We start from the raw sequence: 22,100 nt of genomic DNA, 5'->3' as shown, positions 1-22,100 counted from the left end.
GATGAAGGGAAATAATGCTTGTGAAGTTATTTTTAAACTATAAAGGACTATACAAATGAAAAAATGTAAAGAAACAGAGAAAACTATTCACTTTTTATTTCCAGCACAGAAGTGTACCTGTTTTTAATATTTTTTTCTTGCTAAGGATGTTTAGTCATAAGTAGGGCTGTGGGAAGACTTTTGATCATGTATAATTTCTCAAGCACACACTACTTAAAGATACATTTATCTTTCTCTGACCTAATCCTTTTGTGTATTTCAAATCAGCTGAAGTTTCTCACAGGCTTGTACTATTTTCACTAAATTTTTACCATAATACTTTTTATATACATCACTATAGACTACAATAATGTATCAGATAATTTTGGGGCAAAAAATCCCTGAGAATTTGTTTCAAGGAGAATTGTTTTTCATGAATATGCTCTAAGGCCATTTCTCCAAGTGTATTTAACTTAGTGTTTATTTACTTTCATGGTTTATTTTGATCGTCTCTCTAGCCAATTGGCTTATAAAATCCCAGAACTCTAGGATTGTTTCTGTATATGCGTGTTGTCTCCAGCTGATATTTGTGGGGAAGCCACCAAGTGGCCATGAGCAAGTGTTTGCAGGCTCCTTCGTAAGAGCACCTGGCCAGAGACAGGGTCAGAAAAGCCTACCAAGGAGCCACTAAAGCCTCAGAGTTTGGCTGTGCATCCAGAAGGGACGGTGGCAAGTCCTGGTCTATTTTTAGACTTGATGACTTTGATAGGTAAACTGAGTGAGATTCATAGTGTCTAATAAATAGGCGTCAAAGTAGTTGCACCCATAAATCTAGCTTAAAAGAGCAGGAGAGATTTACATATTCTAAATTTAATTCACGATGACAAACAATTCTTTATTAACTTATAACTATGGCTGTTTTTGTTACTACACTTCACATCTGCATTTCTTCCCAATTAGTAATGAATGCAGATGCCATGCACACTTGAACCTTACCCCAACCGTCTAAGGAAATATTCTTGCTGGTCCAGAGAAGAAATCTTATTAAGCAATCTCAGGTCAAAATAATTACTGTAAGAAAGCAGAGAAATGCTCAAGCTTTGAATTTCTACAAGAAAGCATGCATTTGAATAAAAGTATCATTGGCTCTCACTTTGTTTTTGTAGAAAAAAAGAAATATATGGAAAATCACATGAAAAAAGTGATATCCGCTTTCCACACGTTTGTAGTGTAGAAAAGAACACGTCTTTGTATAGTCACATATATGAGAATTACATTAATTCATTTAAAATTTTTAAAAATCAGCAAGTCAATTTTATGAGTCCATTTCTGTGACTTTGAGGGACTCAACTCAACCAATGTAGGAATTTGAAAATTACCTTAGCTTATACGATTGTATCTTAACAAAATAGAAAAACTCAGAGGTAAAGAAATAATCAATGGTGGAAGCACCCTTTCTTATACTTAGCTTATCAAAATGTTCCTAAATGACTTAAAATGTGCTTCTTATATTTGATAAATATTTTCTATACTGTAACTATATGTTGACAAATGAACAACATGTACTGTTGGTGAAGATGCTGTAAGTGTCAAATACTAATTATTATGATTATGATTTGAATTTGTCAGAACTAACATCTTGAAATCATGAAGAGGGTTTGTAGAAAGATGGGAATAGAACATGTTACAGTACTTTTTTCCTTGGTTATTATTAAACTATTAAGAATATACAAATAATGTCAGTGATAAAAGCCAGTGCTGTTCTGTAACTAACTACACCCATACTCAAGAGCATTCTCCATTAGACCACACTCTGCCTGGTTCATCTGCTCTTCATCCACACTTGTTCTGAAAATTTTTGCATGGCTTTTTCTAGATTTTTTAACCTGTTTTAACTTAAAATATCACTTAAAATATCATCAGTCAAGAGGATTCTGAGCGCCTTTTTTTCTACCCACATGAAACTGGTTTAATGTTAGGAAATCTCTAAGGAGGTAAGCACTCATCAGGACAGAAGATAGGATTGAGATGTCTCTCTAAGTCTAAAGTTAATTAGGCTTTCCTTAGCCTTTACCCAGGAGAGAAGTATCTCTTTTTCTAGGCTCTGTCTCTTCCAATCATTTGTCTACCCTAACTCACATAATCTTTCTAAAACTTAGATGCCACCATTTTACTCTCCAACTCAAGAGTCTTTGATTCATAGCCTCCTCTGTAAAATCTTTCTGCAAAATACCTCTGCATATAGAATTTTCACCCCTTCTTTCTGTTGCCCCTCAGATGGCTGCTATGACACTCATAACACTTTGTGACACTCATGCATCTGCACATTTGTATATCTTATGCTCCATTGTACATTTCCTAAACACAGGAAATGGGGATGCTGTTTCTGTATTTTCAGCACTTAGCACCGAGTCTGGCCTAGAGTAGGTTCTTAATAAATATTCCTTGACTGCATAAAACGTCACTTTCACTGCATTCAAGACCCCTCAAAATATGGCCTGCTCTGTTTTTTCAGCCCCACCTCCTTCCCCTTATACTTCCCTCAGCTCCAAGATGGCAGCCACCCAGGATCATCTGCTGTTCTTCGAATATGCTGAGCACTTCTAAGCATTCGAGTTCTTGCCCTATGCCCACACTGGTCTCCATATCTCTTTTTGTTAGAATCTCATTTACCTGTTTCAGTCCAAATGTCTGTATGTGTAAGAAAAGGCTGACCTTTCCCTAACCCCAGCTAGAATTAATTTTTTCTCCCATGCGCTGTCCTGTAATTTGTTTAACCATAGTTGGCTTATATTATAGCTAGCTGTGCATATTATGATTTCCCCTACTGGCTGGTGAGTTCCTTAAAGACAAGGGCTGTATTTATATGCTTATTCATTTAAGATATGTATTTGATATTTTCTCTGTTCTAGGCATTGTGTTACATTTTAGGCATGACGTAGGTGATTAAAATAAGAAAAATTCCTGTCCTCACAAAGCTCACATTCTCGTCAGGGAAGAAAGACAATAAAAATATAAACAAACAACACATATATGTCTGATGATGATAAATACTCTAATAAGGAAAAATAAAGAAGAGAGACACATATTGATTACAAAAATCTCCCCGAGGAGGTAAACTTTGCTTGGAGATCTGAAGAAGTGAGGGACAGCTTGGTGGAGGAACATTCTATGCATAGGACTAGCAAATCCAAGGGCCTGAAAGTGGGAGTGTGCTCGCAGTACTTGAGGAAGAAAGAAGTAAGGATGGCTGGGGTAGAGAGGGCTGGTAGAAAGTAGAAGTGGAGGGCAGTGCCCTAGCAGGAGTCCAGAGTAAGCAAGGCCTTGCATACATTTGATATTTTACTCCAAATGACATAGAGGCTGTTGATGGGTTATAGATAAGGAGTAACACGGTCAGGCTTATGTTTCAAAGGTGTCACACTGGTTGCTGTGTCTGTAGGGAGGAAGGGCGGAATTAGTGAGACTGATTAGGAGGCTAGTCACCTGTTCAAGCAAAAGATGTTAGTGGCTTCGACCAAGGTGGTAGCAGTGGAAGCATTGAGAGCTAGTTGGATTTTGGACATCATGCAAAAGAAGTGCTGACACTTTCACTGAAGGATTATTGATAAAAAGTGGGGGAATCAAAGATTACTGTAAGGATTTTGGTCTGACTAAGTGGCAAGATAGAGATGCCAATTACTGAAATAAGGGAGTCTGAAGGACAGGTAGACTGGGAAGGGGAAAATCAAACAATCTGTTTTGGATATGATAAAGTTGAGATGACTATTGGTTATCTAAGTAGAGTTGTCAGCTAGATAGGTTTGTAGTTAAGTCAAGAGTTCAGGGCTAGAAATAAAATTTTGAGATTTTTTTTTCTGTGAATAGATAATATTTCAAACTCTGAGAATGGGTCAAGCCTCTAATTGAATCAAGTGTAGATTGTGAGGAGATTTTTAAGGACTGAGTACTCTACTGCTTAGAGATTAGAAAGATGAGGAACTTGCTAAGGAGATTGAGACAGAGCATCTAGTGAGAGATAGTTGTTTGCTAAGGACTCCCTGGTTGATTGGATATTTCTAGTGTAGGGGCAGTTTTTCTCATTCTACTTTGGATGATTCTTATGAATAGGAAGCAATAGAAGAGAATAGAGTACTTCTAACACTGGATCCTAAAGACAGGTTTCGCAAGTAGATGTCAACCTGGAAAGGTGGTCCTGTCCCTGCCAGATGTGCGCTCCTTGTATTCCCACTTTATCTTCAAGGTAAGGGAGTAATCCTACTCTCCTCCCTTTGAACATATCCCTACTTAGAGAGGAGAGTTGTGTGGCTTATCACATTTACAAGGTTGCTCTTGATATTTATTTTAATTGATTTCATGTTGATTGGGACTGTGTCATGATCTGGCCAGGTGTCAATTCTATGATGACATAGTTGGTTCTGGGGCTAACTCAGGACACAGAGGTCTTTTCAGTGCAAGAACTGCAGTATATTACCTCCATCACATTACCTAAGTCATGGCAACATTTTTAACAAATTCTTCACTTACTCTGGGTTTCCACATTGGGGTGTGTTACTGTCAAGTATTCCAACTGCAAATGTTTCTGAGGATGTAAATGAAGCCTGACTCATCGTGAACCTGCAAACTCACCCTAGTCACTACAGCAGATGGAATGTGAACAAAGGTCAAAATAGATTCATCTCAGTAGTGTGTCTGCTGACATTGTAATAGGTACTTAACTGCCTCCATTCCTTCCTCACAAAAATCTATGAAAACTAGCCATGATGATTTAAAGCAGTTTTTCATTTCATCTCAATGGTATTTCTCAGATTCAAAGTGGAGGCTGCCATCTTGCTACAATATAGTCAATTAAAACTGGCAACATAAAAACCTGATAGAGGAAAATGGAACTATCAACTTATTGCTTTAATAGAAAGTGACAGAAAATTTTTAAAAAAATTAATAATCTACGTGTAAAATTTGATGCCTTCAGAGCACATTTTATGATATTCTATAAGATATTTATCTTCTTCAGTATGTATTAGCCACTATAATAATAAACTTATTTATATATCCTTAGTATGTATCTAAAGTTAAGTGGTAGGGGAAAATTATCTATCTATCCATCTATCTGCCTGTCTGTCTATTATCTATCTATCTATCTATCTATCTATCTATCTATCTATCTATCTATCTATCTATCTATCTAGCCTACAGTAGATCTTCCCAGCTAATTCTTTTATGGAAATCATTGGGTTAAGATGGGTTAAGGGTCAAGAAAAGATTTTATAAATCTCATCTGGCAATGTCATAAATGACCTTTAAAAAAGGGTTGCCTTTAGTCTAGAATTTAGAAGAGCAGTGGGCAATTTAAAATTAAAACCAAGTATATTTTTCACAATTTATCTGTGGTAGCACGTTGTTCTTACTCTTTGCTATGTTAACTTCCATTGGAATCTGTTAGGCATAATGGGAATGGTATTTTTTACTGATAATAGTCCAAACTAGAATCAAAATAATTGGGAAAATTTAATTAGTAATAACAGTGAACGATTACATAGCACATTTAATTAATGTCGTTTATCCATCATTAAAATTTGTAAGGCAGGAAGTTTTATACTTTAATTGCAGAAAAATAAATATAGGCTTAGAGAGTGTAAGTGGTACAACAGAGTCATTAAAAATATTCAGTAGAGCTGAGCCTAGAACACAGATCTGAGTCCAAGGTTGTATTTTTTCCTATGTAGTATACTATGATCCAATGAATAGACAAAGACTGTTTTCTATATATTTATTACAGAAAATGTAAAAAAAAAAAAGATCGAAATGTAAGTCCACGCTCTAATGAATCCTTTTTTTTAAGAAGCTGAACTAAAAAGATCACTGAAACAGGCCAAAATGCTATATCTTGGAAGCACCATTTTATAACTCTTTGAAAACTAAATATATGTGAAAAGAAGCAAAATATGGGACTGGTATAAAGTCATTTCACTGAGCTGTCAAACTCTGTAAGGAGATACAATTTTATTGTTCATAAGGCCTTTGAGAGAATATATACCCCAATACAATTTAGGATGTTACATATCAGAGTTTCAAAGATCAAATAAAAATTAAGGCAGTATTGAAGAAAACAACAGAGAAAAGAAAAGAAAAAAAAAGCCACAATAACCTAGAGGCTATGGTGGAAATGTTTCCTAAAGAGGCAGCATATATCCACAAAGTGGCTGTTAATATTGAAATATGCCCTAAAGTTGACTCCAAGGAAGATGATGAAATAGTCAGTGAGTTAACTTCTAGCAAAGTTACAGTCAACCATAAATATGTCTTGGAAATGATGCAGTGAAAATGTTCTCAAATATTTATTTTCACAGAGGAATTTAAGATGTAAAAGATCCTGGAAAGAGAAAATGGACAGCTGTAGACTTTAGAGAAGTCATGAAACAAAAAAGAGAAAGACCTGAAAAGAAATTTGCAGTAAGTGTGAACATGTGTGTGTATATCTGTGTGTGTGGGGGGCGGTGGTGGTGGTGATGGTGGGAATCTATTGGACCACAATGGGACCTGCTTCTGGGCCACAGTTATTGGAATAGACCTTCAGGCCACTCTTCTTGCTCCCAGCTGCCAGCCTCTCTCTTTTTCTCCATAGTTTATGGGAGATTGTAACATTTTGGTGCATAGCACAGTTTTTACAAAGTCAAGTTCTCCTTTACATACACATATTAAGTATTTGATAAGAACTGTTCAACATGAGCACATTTTTCTCATTAAAAATAATAAGTATTAAGATTATTTTTGCATGAATACGAGATGTTTCATGCTGAGCAGAGATTATTCCTGCTCGATAAGCATTATTTTAATAATAATGTGCCTGCTGAAGGACAAAGCACAAATTTTATAAAGTGGGAACTGTTCTATTCTGCATCTCTTTTTTAAAATAATGTGCATTATTTCTGATTAAAATATTGAAAAGTATAAAGAATAAAGTGAAAAATTGCCTCTGATTCCAGTTTCCAGAGATAAATACTATTAATAGATACGTTTTTGTATATGTGCTTATTGATTGGGTCTGTACTATATGTATAGTTTTGTATCCTGCTTTCTCAACCTAGCAATGCATGGTATTTTCTAGGCATTCAATGTTATTTGAAAACATTATTAATTTGTTTTATATTTATTGCATATGTATTTATCACTTAAATATTTTTATCCTAGATATGTAAATTTACCTCTTATTTGTTTTATACTATAAATAAATCTATAATAAAAGTCCTTGTGCACAATTCTTAGTCCAGAAAAACAGTGGATATTATGCCTGTTTCCTGAGTCTCATAGATACATTTCTATTGCCTTATTTTCTTCAACATATTCTGTAGAATACAAATACGTTGGTGAATAGATATACTGATAATTAAGAGATTACTGCTGTCAAATAAGTTTGTGAAATGTTGAGTTCAATAAAAGAATAGAGATTTCAATTCTCTAAGATTTCTCAGTCTTTAATATGCAAATGTGCACTTCAAATTACTAAGAGGGAGGTCAGATATTCAGTAAACCCATTTTCCCAAAGATCACGGAGCAATTGTTTTGTGGGATTTTGATTTGTTAAGCATTTTTGTTGATTTAATTTATAAATGGTAACAGAGGTTTGTTCTAGTTTTATTTGTCAGGGTAACACAAGGCAATGATGCAATAACAAATACATCCTAAAATCTTTAAGGCTTAACACAACAAAGTTTTATCCCTTGCTCATATTACAGTAGATGATAGGTCGAGCTCCTATGTGTTTCTTTTCCAAATAGGGTAAACTTCCTTCTTTCATTTTAACTGATAAGAATTAGTCATATAACTAGACCTCTTAGATTCATGGAGACTGGGAAAGATTAAGGAGCATATAAATATTTGATTAATAATAACAGTCTCTGCAATACTGTTGTTTCTTTTAAATAAGTAATGGATGTTGGATTTTGTTAAATGTTGTATTAGTCAGGGTTCTCCAGAGAAACAGAGCAAATAGGGTATATTTGGAAAGTTTTGATTACTGATTCAATCTCTTTAATTGTTATGGATCTGATCAGATTTTCCATTTCTTCACAATTCAGTCTTGGTAGATTTTATGTTCTTAGGAATTTATTCATTTCTTCTAGGTCGTCTAATTTGTTGGTGTATAAGTCATAGGAGTTCCTTATAATATTTTATATTTCTGTGGTATCAATTGTAATGTCCCCCTCTTTAATTTATAATTTTATTTATTTGAATCTTCTCTTTTTTCTTCTTGGTTAGTCTAGATAAAGGCTTGTCAATTTTGTTTTTTTTTTTTTTTCAAAAGCCAACTCTTAGTTTTGTATTCTTCTAGTCCCTATTTCATTTATTTCTGCTCTAATCTTATAATTTTCTGCATTCTGCTGACTTTGGGCTTAGTTTGTTGTTCTTTTTCTATTTCCTTAAGATATAATGTTAAGTCATTTACTGAGATCTTTCTTGTTTCTTAATGTGTGCATTTATAACTATAAACTTTCCTGTTATTAATGATTTTGCTGCATCCTTGAAGTTTTGGTATGTTGTTCATTTTAATTAGTCTCATGATATTTTTTGAATTCCCTTTGGGTTTTTATTTTGATCCATTGGTAGTTCAGATATGTTGCTTAATTTCTACATATTTGTGAATTTTCCAACTTTCCTCCCATTAATTAATTACTAGTTTCATATCATTGTGATTGGAAAATTTACTTGATATAATTTCTATCTTCTTAAATTTGTTGAGACTTGTTTTATGGCCTAACACATGATCTTACCTGAAGAATGTTCTACGCATGCTTCAAAAGAATCTCTATTCTTCTAATGTTGGATGAAATGTTCTGTATATATCCATTAAATCCATTTTGTATATAGTGTTGTATTCAATCTGCTGATTGGAAATTAATTTTTGTATGTTTATCATGTACATTGTATATGTGTTGAACTTATTAATTCTAGGAGGATTTTTTTGTTTGTATTGTTTTTGTGTGAGGATTCTTTGAGATTTTCTGTGTAGACAATCATGTCATTGCAAATAGGGGCAGTTTTACTTTTTTCTTTCAAATCTGTATGATTTTTATTTCTTTTTTTGCTGTATTACACTAGCTAGAATTTTCAGCCCTTTTCCTGAATAAGAGTGATGAAAGCAGACATCCTTACATTATTTCAGTTCTTGGCAGGGGAAAAACGTTCAGTCTTTCACAGTAGGTATGATGTTAGCTGTAGGTTTTTAAATAGATGCCTATAAAGTTGAAGATTCTTCCCTCTATTCATTTTTCTAAATTTAGATCATGAATAGGTATTGAATTTTGTAAAATGCTTTTTTCTGCATCAATTGATATAATCCAGAGATTGTTCTTCTTTAGCCTCTTAATATGGTAGATTGCACTGACAATTTTTAAATATTAAATTAATCTTGCTTCCCTGGAATAAACTTCTTTCATCCCTGAAGTATAATTCTTTTCATATATTATTCAATTCTATTTGCTGGTACTTTGTTAAGAATTTTTGTATCTACATTCAAGAGAGATATTGGTCTGAATTTTTCTTTATTTATGCATCTTTGTCTTGTTTTAATATTAGGATACTACTAGTTAATAAAACAATTGGGAATTGTTTTCTTCTCTTTTATTCTGAAAGAGATTGTGGAGAATTTGTGTTAATTCATTTTTAAATCTTTGGTAAAGGTTTGGGAGTTTTAAATTTGAAATAAATTTCCTTTATTGTATGAGGCTATTCAAATTATCTAATTCATATTGGGTGAGTTGTGATAGTTTGTGTGTATATGATAGTTGTGGCAGTTTGTCCCATTTCATCTAAATTGTCAATTTTTTCGGTGTAGTATTCTTTGTAGTACTTCTTTATCTTTTTGAAGTCTGTAAGATCTCTACTGATATTTTCTATTTAATGCTTGATATTTTGATAATGTGAGACTTCTCTGTTTTTATTTTATAAGTCTTAGTGAAGGTTTGTCAATTCTATTGTTATTTTCCAAGATTTAGCTCTGTGTTTCATTAATTTTCTCTATTGTTTTTGGTTTTCAATTTCATTGACTTTTGCTCTTTGCTGTTTCCTCCCTCTACTTATTTCTGATTTATTTTCCTTTCCTTTTCTAGGTGTCTGAAGTGGTAGCTTAGATTGTTGATTTGAGATCTTTCCTCTTTTATAATGTTTGTATTCAGCACTGTATTAGCTGTGTTCTACAAATTTTGACCTATTATTTTTCATTTTCATTCAGTTAAATATACCTACTTATTTCCTTTGAGACTTAATCTTTCATCCATGAATTATTTAAATGTGTGTTGTTAAATTCCAAATATTTGGTCATTTTCCTTATTGTTCTGTTATTGATTTCTAGTTTGCTTTCTTTGTGGTCAAAATACACAATCTCCACGCTTTAAATTTTTTTTTTTAATTTCTTGAGGTTTGTTTTACAGCCCAAGATATGGTCTTTCTTAATATATGTTCCATGAAAACTTGAAAAGACTGTATTCTGCTGTTGTTAGAATTATTATTTTATAAATGTTGATTAGGTCTTGTTGGTTTATGGTGTTGTTGAATTCTACTAGATCTTTGTTAATTTTCTGTCTGGTCATTTGATCAATTGTTGAGAAATGGAAATGGAAATCTCCAGCTATAATTGTGGATTTGTCTATTTCTCTTTTTACTTGTATTCTTTGCTTCACATATTTTGCAAATCTCTTATTTGGTGCAAATACATTTAGGATTCCTATGTCTTTTTGGTGGATTGATTGTTTCTTCTATCATTCTATAATATCTCTCTCTGTCTCTGGTAATTTTATTTGCTCAAAGTCTATTTTATATGATACCAGTATAGTCATTCTTGATTTTTTTTGATTAATGTTTATATGGTATATCATTTTCTATCCTTTAACTTTCAACCTGCCTGTATAATTATATTTAAAATGAGTGTTCTTCAGACAGCATATCATTGGCTTATGTTTTTTAATTTATTTCCAATCATATAACTGTTGTATTTAGGCTATTTACCCTTAATGTAATTATAACAATTAGGGTTTAAATCTACCATTTTTTTTATGTGTGTTTTCTTTGTTTTCCTTTCTCTGTTGTCTTTTTACTGCCTTCCAGTGGGTTATCTGAACATGTTTCTGCATTTTATTTTGATTTATTTATAGTGATTTTAGTGTATCTTTTTTTAAATAGATATTTTAGTGATTGCTATAGGAATTACATTACATTGTATAACTTATCACTGTCTATTGGTGTCATCATTTTACTGGTTCAAGTTAAGCATAAAAAACTTACCTTCATTTGTCACCTTACCGTCTCCAGTTTATAATGATTGTTTTAAATATTTCCACTACATACATTTAGAACTATATCAGTGTTATAATTTTGCTTTAACTATCAAACATAATTTAGAAAATTCAAGAAAAGAAGAAAAGTGTATTGCTTTAAACATATTTTCATTTATCATGTTCTTTCTGTCTCCTTGATATTCCTAGGATTCTACTTTTATAATTTCCTTTTTATTTAGAAAAATTGCTTTAGTCATTCTTGTAGGATAGGTCTGCTAGCGATAGATTCTCTTAGTTTTCCTTCATCTGAAAATGTCTTAATTTCCTCCTTTATTTCTGAAGGTATTTTCTCTGGATGTGGTATTTTTGATTGACAGTTTTTTTTCTTTCAGCATTTAAAAATTGTGCCACTTCCTTCTAGCCTTTATGGTTTCTGATAAGAAATCCACTGTTATTAGAATTGATTCTTCCTTTATAGATAAACTGTTGTTTCTATTTCACTATTTTTAAGATCTTTTTTTCTTTGTTTTTAGAGGCTGGATTATGCTGTGTCTTAGTGTAGATTTCTAGGTATTTATTTTCTTTGGAGTTTTATCAGCTTCTCAAATCCGTAGGTTTGTGTTTCTTGCAAAATTTGGAAATTTTTCAACCATTATTTCTTTGTGGTTGCCAGTTTCTTAAGATCTAACTCTGTGATATATGAGGCATAAAGCAGACCCAGGGAACTTGCCATTATGTTGTTTCTTGGTTCCTGAGCCTTCTATTCAGTTAGACTTCTTCTTTCTACCTTTCCTCTGATGTTTATTTTGCATATAATGTTCAGGATTTTTAGTTGTACTTAGTGAGAGGAATAGGGGAAAGTGTTCCTATTCATCTTTCCAGAAACCATATATGTTCTCTAATTGTATCTCCTGGATATTTGTAGCATGCAGGATTCTTTGTTCTGTAGCCCTTTGAAAGAATTTACTAATGAAATTTGTTGATGCAATATTTTTTAACTGTTATTTTAAATTTTTTTCAGTATATGTTTCTATTCAATTAGAAAAATATGCTTTTTATAGATTATTTGGTAAATATAAAAGAAATATAAATATAAAAATCAGATGTACTTTCATGACTGATAGATATTGGTAATCTTTTGTTAATTTCAAATTCATTTTATTTGCATTTAAAATGATATGCTTTATATAGTTTTTGTAGATATATCTGTATTTAACTGATTTTAGTGCTCATAACTGGTCATTTTACACATTATTTTAATTCTTGAGCTCTCAATTTGATTAACATTTTGATTGGGTGGAGCACACAAACACACACTCACATGCACACTCTCTTAAAGAATGGCATATGAGTAATATATCTTTAAAGATCTTACACATGTAAGAGTGTCTTTGTGTTTTATTCATTAATTTATTCATTCCTGTAACAATTATTTATTGAACATCTACTATGTGCCTGGCATCATGCTAAATATTAGAATTATAAGAGTAAACATAATAAATATAGTCCCTGATCTTTTGGAGCTTATAATTTGCTAAAAAAGACAGATATTGAAAAAGAAAATACAAGGGAAATGAAAATTAAAAAAAATAAATAGTAAGAGTAATATATGGGTGTGTAAGTCAAAGCGAGCAACCTAACAATTTAGTTTAGGGGTCAGAGAAAACTTCTACTTAAAAAAATTATTAGACCGAGACCTGAAATTTGAGTAGAACTACAGTGTGGGAGGAAGGATATGCTAAGTAAAAGGAACTCATGAATGATGGTATTGAAGTATGAACATATGACAAATTCGAGAGTCTGAAAGACCTGTATGCGTAAAACACTGAGAATGAAGAGGAGTGGAACGTATGAGTTACATGAAAGGGTGGGTAAAAAGTCAATTATGGATTACCATGTGAATCAGTGTTGGGATTTGGGACTTTGTTTTAATGGCAATGGAAATCTATGAGGAGTTTTAATATGAGGATATAATTAATTATGTATTTTAAGTAGGTTACTTTGGATATTGCATTCGCTGTCAGAATTCTATATAGTTTATTCCTTTTTCTTTTGCAATTTAATTTAATAAAATAGAAATGTGAGGCTAGCTTTAATTTTGTTCCTTTGGGTATAATATACATATTTTTTCCAACATGTTTATGAGAAATTGCTTTATCTTGAAATATAAACATACATATTTGTTTATATAGTTATATATAATACATGTAATATATATGTATGCATTAAGGCCTTTTTTAAGACTAGAATATTTTCTTTAGTTATATCTTTATTTAGTACTTTAATTCCATTTGTTTTGTTTTCTTCCTTGGGAACCTCTATAATTGTGCCATAATTCTGAGACTTAATTTCTATTTTTTGTTTCCTATACCTACCATCATTCTCATTTTAAATATATACATACACACACACACACACACACACACACACAAAACACAAACACAGATACTCAGGCATATGCATATACATATTTATGCATACATATTTATATATAAGCACATATATACACACATATATGTCTATATGTCTATATGTATATAAATACACAGCCTGTGTGTGTGTGTTTGAAGATAGAGAGAGGGAGAGAGAGAAAGGAGAGATTGAGAAAGTTCTCTTCTTTTTCTGTTTTCTTGGGGATTTTCTCACAAATTTAGATGTTCTGTCGTAAGTACCAGCTAAATGCCATTTTAATCTAAAATTTCCATTGTGTTTGGAAATTTTAATATGAAATCAACAATAAAGATATATTCCATGCAGAAGAGGTTCAGAATTTGTTTAGTGGTGTTGAGTGTGAGAAGAAACAGTGTGACTTCATTGTTTGCTGAATTGAGTTCTCATCCAAGTTTATTCCAAAGACAGAATTGTCCTCATGAGATTATGGAGACTGTTAATTGGCCTCTTTTTAGGAATTCACCAAACCATTCTAGTCCTGTAGCATTCTATTTTATTAAAAATCAAAATCAGGAAAATGAAATATAAACATCTAGAAGAACAATTTCTGTAAATCTTTTTAGAAACTCATTTTGGCCAAAAGAAAGCTCTTCTGAATGTTTAACCTTACCTGAATGGCAACTTTTAGAAGTCTATTTCTCTTTTCTCACTTTAGGAAATATAGAGAATAGTGTTTTTGAAAAATGTCCAATTTCTTGCTGGAAATAAGCTTTCTCAATTGATTTTGAGTCACTTATGCCTCAGGTGTATCTGTACCTAAAACTTTCTGATTTAGCAGGTCTCTCATCTGTAGTCTCCTTTAACATGTTTCTTTGTGAGTAGATGTTATATAAATGTCTTTTATCTAAAGGGATTATTTATAACTATAAAATTTTGCTTTAAACACTTGGTGGGTTATTTTTTCTACATGTGATGTTTAGTTTGAGAGAAGTATAGTTTCCCGATGAAGGTAGTGGACTATACAGTCTAAGGCCTGTGTTGGGATGTCTACTTCATCCCTTGTGAACTGCATGACCTTGGACGAGTGACAGTATTTCTCTGCTTCAGGTTTCCCATCTGAAAAAAATAAGTGAAGGGCTCACTTCATTTAAAGAGCTAATGTATTTAATATGACCAAACAATCCCTATTGTGTTATATATGTATTAATTTTTACTGTTAATTTTTATATAATCATCAGTATAACAGGTTTGTCTTTTTAGGTTGATATGACATTGACTCCTACAGAAAATAATTAAATTTTTGGTAAGAAACAAAATGAAAATTTCCTGAATTATGAAGGTTACTATTAAAAGAGATCAATTACTTCATTACTTTAAAAATGTTGGTTAGATTTTTTAAAAACTTATTTCATTTATAAATACCCTTTAGAAATCTTATATTTTATACAAATATATTTTTAGTGGTCTTCATTAAGGAAGACGACTCACTTCTTGTAAAAGTTAAACCCTGGTACTCTTGGAAATTAATCTTGCCTTTCAATTAATTACATTCTCAGGAATATTCGGGTTTTTGTTTGTTTGTTTTGTATTTCCAGTAAATGGCTTCTTAAGCTATTATTATCCCCTCCAGTGCCCATTGATTCAGAGAACATACCAACAAATGGAATTTATTGCTCTGATTTTGAACTGGATCTTGTGGCTGTTTTCATTGTAATTCAAGGTACTATTTAATCCCTTTGCTTAGAAATTATTGGAGTGAAAATGTTCATGTTGCAGATTACTTTTTGACAATGATGCATGGGAAGATTATTCTGCAAGAACCAGAAAACATGATACTTGTTGGAAGAAATTCAATGTCGCAACCAGTTGAAATAAAGAACACCCAATCCCACGTGCTAATAAACTGGGGATTCCTTTCCAAAGCTTTGTACTATGCAAAGGATACTTTTCTGGTGTGCTGAGAAGTTGTCTCTGGGACCGTCACAGTTGGAATTCCAGCAGATTACCCTATCATCAAGTCATCAGTATGCTGCTATTTGAATAAACACAGCTGTTGTTTTCCAAGAAATATGGCTAGGAGCAGCAAGGAAAAAAAGGGCAATTAGTGTTATTGAAATGGAAGGGTACTCAGGATGGCATATATGTATTTATGAGAGCGTTCTTTTCCGAATAGTCTATTTACCATGCTGTGACTTAACAGTGGGGGAGTAATGATCCTCTCTCCAAATCCTTGGTACTTTACAGCATTTGGCTATTTGCCTAATATTAATTATTGATGTTTTTCATAATTAAATAAATACATATTTTAATTCATATTACTTTGCGCTATCTTCTATCCAAAACATCTTAAAATTTTGACAGCAGCTTGTTCTATAGACCCATATGTAAATATAAATATAGAATAAATAGGATAATATTTAAAAATTCTACTGATGATTTTCACTAGTTTTCTTACCTTTAGATTACTTGGAGAACAAAGATTTATGCCAGTGCTGGTACTAAGGTCTTTTTGTGGGGAGGTCAAGGAGAACCTTCAGTATGTTTTAATAAAAATAGTAGTGCACCAGAAAGATTAGAACATCATCTGGCTGTGTGGCCACAGACAAGGGATTCCCTCTCCTGGATTTCAGCTTCTTTATCTGTAAAATATTGAGATTGGATAATGTAATCTTTTAGGTCCCTTCAAATTCCATGATTTTAATATACAGATCTGACATTTAGTGCTAGGTAAACATTTATTACAGAGACCCATTAGAACTGGTGGTTGTCATTTTTATAAATTAAATCAACAAACATACAAATATTCTAGCTCTTTTTGTGCTTTTAGTATAAATGAAGACGAGTAATGAGATGAGTAATTAGGGTATCTCAGGGCTCCATTCACCTAAAGCAATTCGTTTTGAATTTGCATAGTTTTAGGTCTTTAATCCACAGTTAAGAATGCTGATTGGGAGTATTGGCTTGGCAAGTGTAAGGGGGAACTGAAGAGAAGAACACCAAGGTTCTGTTTCTGCGGTAAGATAGCCAAGAAAATGAAAAGAAGCTATAGAGACAATGCCTTTTCTTGAGAGGGTTATTGTTGTGATGCACTTAAAAAAAATCACATTAGGAAGTACAGAAACACACCAATACCCACTTATTTGATGTCGCTAGTATCATTCTGATAACCACTATGACCAAGTTATATATCTTGTGTACTTTACTTCTCCTAAAGACAGAATTGACCCCTGACTTGAAAGTTAATCCTCTTACAAGTCATCCAATGAAAATGAGGGTTTCAAAGAATCCTCACAGACAAAATAACACATTAAGGGTGTGGGTATGGTTGTTTTCCAGTGTTTTAAAACAGATGTGAAAGAAAATTTCATTTAAACCCTATCAGAAATCAACAGAAGACTTCAAACAAGAATGACGAAGCAGCATGAGTAATGTTTGGGGTCAGTAAAGGAATGAGGGTTATAGAGGGCGTTTATTCCTTAGTCTGAACAGCAACCGTCTATGCAATGTCTGAGGTCTGACTGTGCGACCTTGGACCCAGCCAGAAAATACTGTCGCCGAACCCAACCCCTCCTCATTAATAGTAACGACACACAGTAGTTTAGTGCTTATACTTTCAGAGCTCTTTTGCATTTATTATCTCATCTCATCCATTTTTAGGATGGTGTTAGCCTTACCTCATGCCCTAGCATTTCATCATTTCTTTGCAGACATATGGCTTAGCTGATAAGTCTGGTTTTTCTACTCATGCTTTATGCAACCCGTTGAGGGAATAAAAATGACATTTTGGTTAGTGGTTTAACCAAATAACAAAGTTAAATTGAAATAGAAAGTTTCTAATAGGGCCAAATAATAAGTTCTAAGGGATGAACTAAAGGAGGACTTACATACAGTGGTGGTTTCCCTCACTATGACTTTATATAGGCAGACCCTTTCCTACTCATTTCTCATTTGATCCTCATGAAACACCCTGGAATAGGAGAGTTTATTATATGTCCAATGTATAGATTAGGAAACAGACACTTGGACAGTTTCAATGGCTTATAGAAGTCACAGGGTCAATGGTAGAGCTGGGAATAGTAGCTAGTTCTATTGCCTCATTGGTCAATGCTCCTTCTTACCACACCCTAGTGCCTCTCTGTGCATAAGAGAACTTTTCAAGTTGGAACATTTTTTTTTTTCTACATCACTTTCCCTCCCAGAATTAACACTGGAGGCACAGGAAACCAACTCTCAGTAGTATTAATAACACAAGATTTAGTGCATCTTCTACATTATCAGGACAGCATGATTTACATAAACACTAGAGAAAAATCTGAGAAAGATGTCAAAGGAAAGCTGGGACTAAAGCTGCAGTCTTCATTCTATCACTGGGTCTTTTTTTTATAAAGTGGAGAGAATTCCTGTTTCTTGGTATATTGAAGTCTATGCTATCCTGTGAGTCCTTCAGACAGATAGATGGCTCAATACTTAATTGTTAATTAAAATTGTTATGGCTTAATACTAGTTATTGTGTTATACTAGCATCTTGATGTTCAGGATTATGAAACCTGCTACGTTAAAATTTGTCCGCTCAATTGCCATCACCTTTGGTTATGAGCTCCATTGAATGAAGAAAGCAAGAAAGTTGGAGAATGAAAAGTTTTGTTAAGCAGTTTTTGATATTCATTGCCTGTGGAAGCTGTGGAAGCTCATGCCCCTCCTTATGAAATAGGGAAGGAGGGGCACTCCTAGCATGAGAGTGAAGAGGAGTGAGAAGTTAGGGCAGAACTAGAGATAAATGAGGAGGCCATGGCAGAATCACTTATCTCCAATAATGATATAATATTAGAAATTGTTAAAATGATCCTCTTCTGTAACCCAGACCCAGAACATCTTTCAGGGGACTCAGGGTCTTGTAGCTGCTCTGTCACTCTGGGTCATTCATAAAAATAGATGGAAGGAGCCCTGTAACAGCCAGGTCTTGGGAAAATGCTGCCCCTTTTATTCCCAAGATTGGATACATTGGTGAGGGATCTGCTTGGCAAGGCAAGAGGCAGAAGTTAGGCCCAAGGTCTCTGCAGAGTAGGCATATATCAAGGTAGGCCTGAAAGAGGATTATTAGTGGTTCAAATTTAGAATCCTGGAGAAGAAGCTAAAAGTCATGACAGGAGAAACCAGAGACCCAAGAGATTGGGACAGTAAATTAGTCAGGATTCTTCATGTCCAGGTAATAGAAACCAGTTCTGGAAAGTTTAACAAAAAATTGGAGAATATCTAAAGATACAGGAAAGTCTTGCCCTAGATCTGAAAATCATCTGGGCCCCAGTTGTAGTAATAGAAGATTTGTGAGTACCTATGGTTCTCTCGCGCACTCGCTCTCTCTCTCTCAATCTCTCTCTCTCTCTCATGCACGCACGCGTGCGTGAGCGCACACACACACACACACACACACACACATCTTGGTTATCCTCTATACATTTGCTATTTCTTTCTTTCTACAGATATTCTTTTCCTGTTATTCATCTATGTAATAGAAATGTGCTGTCATGCTATCCTTACCTCCTTACATGTTATAGGTCCAATAAAGTAAGACATTATTTTTTCGAATATCAGCTTCCCAGGAAAAATACAATTGGCTTGGTTTTAATTGTGTGTTCACTTTTGTTTGGTCCAAATATGATTGCTGAGGTTTAACCTTCTGACTTTGTGAAGCGGTGGGAAGTTCCTGGAGAAAAAAGGAATCATGCTGAGCTGAAAACATACCAATAAAATATGTCTAATGTAGACAAAGCTATAAATAGATGACACCAAAGATTAGAAATAGTTAACTGGAACCAAATAGGAACAAGTGGAAAATAAATTTGGAGGGTGTGGGATTGCCTTGAATGGATCATGATTCCTCCCGATTGGTTGGTGGGCATTGGGCAATGAGCATAATAAGCCCACCTACAGTCATAAAGCTGGTAAGACAGGAGGCTAATATGGGAGATAGGAAGAACTGGGTTCATACCAAGTTTGAAAATATTTGGAAGGTATATGAGCTATAAAGCTGATACAAATTAAAAGCTTTGGTTGATGAGAAAAGAGTTCAAATTAGGTGGTAAATGGCCCCAAATCAAGGAAATCCCTGGAAATGGGGATGTATAGTCAGCAATGCAAGAGAACAGGTAAGTGGTTCATTCAGCAAGGAGACCCCACCTAGGGGGTATATAGATAGCATTGTTATCTCTATCTGTTTCAACCTTAGTTTCTTCTCTTGTTTTTGAAAAGGTACAGTGTGCAAGGGGGGACAAAGCAACAGGAGTCAGGGACCAGAAACATGGAGGCCACAGCTGGGCTATTAGCCTTTAGAGCTTGAGTCTTGGCCAGTGTCTGGAGTCAGCGGTATTGTCTGGACAGAATATTCAGATTCCAGCCGGCAGGCCAAGGTCTTACTGTAGGCATTTGCACATTGGTCTAAGGCTAGATCTTTTCCAGCCCTCACTGGCAGATCAAATGACCTTGTTGATATACTTCAGTGTTGGCTCAGGTACAGGTGAGAGCCTCCATGATTTGGCTAAAAGATGTGGGTAAGCAATAGATGCCATTATTGGTTTTGTAGTCAACTTTTAGATAATACTTTTTTTATCTTTCATATGTTTTATGGTTTTCCTCCCCTTGATTCTTCTCTTTAATTGTTTTAAATCAATAACATTTGATCTGCAAACGTTGAAATACAGTAGTTAAAAAAATGCATGAAGCATTTTGTGACAGAATAGTTCTTTTTCTAATGCAAATAATCATTTCCTAATGGTTCTGTAAGATTTTATTTTATTGCATGTATTTTTAAAGCAGGCAGCACCTGCAAAATGATCACTTAATTTACCATTTTTTAAATAGGGTAGCAAGTCTATAGGATAATTCCAATTAAAAAGTCAATAATGGAAATGGGATGAGAAAAATGGGAAAAATATATTACACAAAGGAAAACTGATTGAAACAGTGCATTTTATGTGGCCTCCCTCAGGTTTTGGTGGCTGTTTAAAGAGATGGCTTCACACCTTGATTTACTATCCATTTAAAAGTTTTTAAGTCCAAGGTTGTTTTTACAATGATGCCTCTATTTCAAAGTGTTCTTTTAAGAGCTGAGAGCACCCAAACAGAGAGGTGAGCATTTAAAGCATAGAGCATATAATGAAGTTGCACTAATACAAAGCAATTGCTCTGCATTAGGCTCCAGAGAGTTGAATTATACAATTCATATCTGAGAATAAGATGAGCTCCATATTAAGCAAGTTTCTCTGTCTCTGAAACTAGGCAGAAAACTTATAAATGTTCCTCAACTATCTTCCTGAAAGAACATTGTTACTTCTGCGGCTACAGAGCACTCTGTTCTCTCCTGAATGTACCTGATTATTAATTCTCAAGCTGTTGAAAGAAAGCTTTGAATTGGAACCTATCCCACAATGCCCTTTATGTAGTGTGACTCTCAGAGGGCCCTGACTCCCACACTTTGGCAAAGACTTACTTAACTTGATATGCTTATGTGTTATACTTTTCTTCTTTTTAACAGAAGTGGCTGGGGCTGTGAACAGAGTAGAGGTGGGAAAGGATTCTGGGTAATAAACACAATTACAAAAGCTTTTGGAAGAGTGTTGAGGAGAGGTTAGATTTGGTAGAAGGGAAAATCTTTCAGAATGTGCCATGGCCCAATATTTGTTCTGGAAATAATCCTATCCACAAGAGGTACTTGTACTTCACCCACAATTCAAGGGGATTGAATATTCATATAAAATTTTGAATTGAAATTGCAGGCACGGCCTGGGGCTTGAAGAGCTAAATTCATCATAGATCTCTTTTCTTTACCATTACTACTTTCTCATATTTATCATCTCATAGAGAATTTTGTAATCCCTTTGTGAAAATGGAAGACATTGCAATGGCAATTATTGGATCATCCTAAGTACAAATTTAATGGCCAGAGCTTCTTTGGTTTTAACTTCTAGCAAGTTTCATGTGAAGCCGTGGAATCAATCCTTAGCTCATTTGGTGATAATACTGGGTACACTCTTGGTGGTATGTATTAACTGTAGAATAGAGATCTGAAATTTAAGCTCTGAGGCCACCAGCAGTGCTGCGCAAAGTAGATGGAATTTCTCAATGATGTTAGTAAGTACCAAGAATTGGCAGACAAATGAGAAAAAAAAAAAAGTTGTGGGAGACTAACCCAAAAGGAAGAAAAGACAGAGGGAGGAGAGACGGGAGAAAGGAATAAGTGGTAGGCATGGTGGGTTCTCCTCATCACCTCGTAGTCCTGTGTTGGAGCCAGCCCCAACAGGCTCGCTAAAGCTGGTCAGTTTTCTTCTGAGTTCTGTGTTCAGTGATTTCGTGTTGATCACTTGAAATTGTCACAATATGAGTATTTCAACCATAAAAATTGGCAAACACTATAAATCAGGCCTCTTCCCCTGCTCCCTACACCCTGCTGGAGCTGCTTGT

This window comes from Pteropus medius, unplaced genomic scaffold (assembly GCF_902729225.1).
Source record: "Pteropus medius unplaced genomic scaffold, Ma_sr-lr_union100, whole genome shotgun sequence".
NCBI classification, from domain to species: Eukaryota; Metazoa; Chordata; class Mammalia; order Chiroptera; family Pteropodidae; genus Pteropus; species Pteropus medius.
This window is presented reverse-complemented; position numbering follows the sequence as displayed.